This window comes from Lutzomyia longipalpis, chromosome 4 (assembly GCF_024334085.1).
Source record: "Lutzomyia longipalpis isolate SR_M1_2022 chromosome 4, ASM2433408v1".
Lineage (NCBI taxonomy): Eukaryota > Metazoa > Arthropoda > Insecta > Diptera > Psychodidae > Lutzomyia > Lutzomyia longipalpis.
Genome location: NC_074710.1, coordinates 20,898,589 through 20,901,425, shown reverse-complemented (window position 1 = coordinate 20,901,425; position 2,837 = coordinate 20,898,589). Strand labels below are relative to the sequence as shown.

General features: G+C 35.7%; 1 long non-coding RNA gene across 1 annotated transcript; it reads right to left on the bottom strand.

The window, feature by feature from the left end:
- Positions 1-713: 713 nt before the first annotated feature.
- Positions 714-2,445, bottom strand: LOC129794804 (uncharacterized). The gene is made up of 2 exons (XR_008751084.1): positions 992-2,445; positions 714-912 (listed from the first exon to the last, which is right to left on the bottom strand). It is a non-coding gene; the product is annotated as an uncharacterized LOC129794804 (long non-coding RNA).
- Between the last annotated feature and the right edge of the window lie 392 nt (positions 2,446-2,837).

Genomic DNA, 2,837 nt, shown 5'->3' with positions numbered 1-2,837 from the left:
TTTTACGTTACGCGTTTCTTTTCTTTGACGTTTGACATATTTTATTGCTAACGTTTGATGCTCGTAAGTTTGATAAAAATGTCAATGTTTGACAGTTTATTTTCAAACCCCCATAAAGAGTGTCCATGGACAATCCAATGGATTGTCCATGGATTCGTCCCATGTGTCCCATGGAAATTTCTTGTTTTTTTCTTATATTCTGTCCTACGACAAAATAAGACATCCTCAAAGACATTTTCATGACTTCCGAGTCTTGCTTTCGTACGACAGATTTTGGACAGATCATAGGACTTGTCACTTATTTCCGGTTAGGATTTGTCCAATGTTTACAAAATTTTTTATTGGACACGTCAGGGGACAGTCCATGGACAGCCTATACAAAGAACATAGGACATATCCAGTGTTTAGAAAATTTTTAGAAGACGAGTCAGTGGACAATCCATATGAATAGCATAGGACAGATCCGTGTAGAGTAAAAATCTAGCAGACACCTCAGAGGACAATCCATGGGACAGTCTATACAAAGAGCATAAGACATATCCAGTGTGCAAAATTTTCAGTGGATACATCAATGGACAGTCCATACGAATAGCATAGGACAGGTCCGTATTTAGAAAAGTTCTAGCGGACGCGTCGTAGGACATTTCATACGAATAGCTTAGGATATGTCCAATTTTTTTCTATTTTTTTTTTTTACTAAAAAACGCTTTGAATTAATTTTTTATTTTTTTATTTAAAAATTATATATATAAATCTTACATGTATGATACTTTGTCCTTCGGCGGTTGAACTCTGACGTCCTGGGTCTTTGAGATGTTCTGCAACTCCTGTATTCCAAGACACGGGATGCTCTGCAATTTCTGTTTTCCAAGACACGGGATGCTCTCCTACTTCTGTTTTCCAAGGCACGGTCTGAAAAGACAAATAATTTTATGAATATTAAGTAAAATCTTCAAAATAAAATGAGATATAATCAATCAATGATAAGTACCTTTTCTTTTCTCCATTCCCTTCGTCATAAATGCTGATAGTTCTCTTTGGCGAGCTTTTGTAACGTGGGAGTATCCGTAAGATAGTTGTCCGGGAACGCCGGGAACATGTAGCTGTAAGAATATTACAGAATATAAGAAAAAAACAAGAAAAGTCCATGGGACACATGGGACGAATCCATTGACAATCCATTGGGTTGTCCATGGACACTCTTTTTGGGGAGCCTGGGAGAGTCCGGAGAATAGAAGTTGTCCGGGAACATGTAGCATGAAAAGACAAATCAATGAATAATAATGGAATAATAGAAAAATTTGTCAAATATTACATACATAATATTTACTACTACTACCCCGACTACTTCTACTACATACTACTGCTACTACTACTGCTATTACTACTACTACTACTACTACTATTTACAGAAGAGCGCTCTTTAATTAAAATACTTCTCTTTTTACCTGCTTTTATTCGAAAAAAATCTCTCACCTGGACTTGTCGAAACACGTAACCTGTAAAAAAGAAAATTTCTATTTTCGCGTACAATTATATAAATTGCAACTTAATTTCTTATACACATCGTTTAACTATATCCTAATTAGTGTATAATGTACTTACTTTGCTATTTTTCCGGATATTTTTCCCATTTTTCCATTTTCCAACGCTGCTACACACGCACTCTTCACAGAACAAAGACATTTGAACAAACGTAAGACATATCGATGGAAGCATATGTCGAAAGTCCAATGAAAATAGTTGGACTGGCATTAGATATATGAAATTTTAACGTCCTATGATATTCCTTTGGATTAGCTTTGGACGTCTGAATTAGACGTCTTAAGAGATATCGTAGTACAAGATATTATACAATCGTGGGATATATCCCAATCGAATGTTCAATGATGAACTAATGGACTGGCATTGGATACGTCTAACGTAAACTTTCCTCTGAAATTCCTTTGGACTAGCATAGGACGTTTGAATTAGATGTGCTAAGATAAATCGTAAGATTAAACGTTCGACCATCGTTGGACATATCTCAAACAAATGTCCAATAATAAACCAATGGACTGGCATTGGATATGTCCAATTAGAATGTCCTATAAATTTTCCTTCGACTAGCATTGGATGTCTGATTAAAGTGTCCTGAGGTAAACTGTAGGATTAAACATTAGACTATGGTTGAATATATCTCAATCGAATGTCCAATGGTAATCTATTGGACTGGCATTAGATACGTCCAATTAGAATGTCCTATGAAATTACCTTGGAGTAGCATTGGACGTTTGATTATGGTGTCCTAACATAAATCGTAGGATTAAACATTAAACTACTGTTAGACATATCACAATCGAATGTCCAATGATAATCCATTGGACTGGCATTGGAAACGTTCAATTAGAATGTCCTATGAAATTACCTTGGAGTAGCATTGGACGTTTGATTATGGTGTCCTAACATACATCGTAGGATTAAACTACTGTTAGACATATCACAATCGAATGTCCAATGATAATCCATTGGACTGGCATTGGAAACGTTCAATTAGAATGTCCTATGAAATTACCTTGGAGTAGCATTGGACGTCTGATTATGGTGTCCTAACATAAATCGTAGGATTAAACATTAGACTATGGTTGAATATATCTCAATCGAATGTCCAATGGTAATCTATTGGACTGGCATTAGATACGTCCAATTAGAATGTCCTATGAAATTACCTTGGAGTAGCATTGGACGTTTGATTATGGTGTCCTAACATACATCGTAGGATTAAACATTAAACTACTGTTAGACATATCACAATCGAATGTCCAATGATAATCCATTGGACTGGCATTGGAAACGTT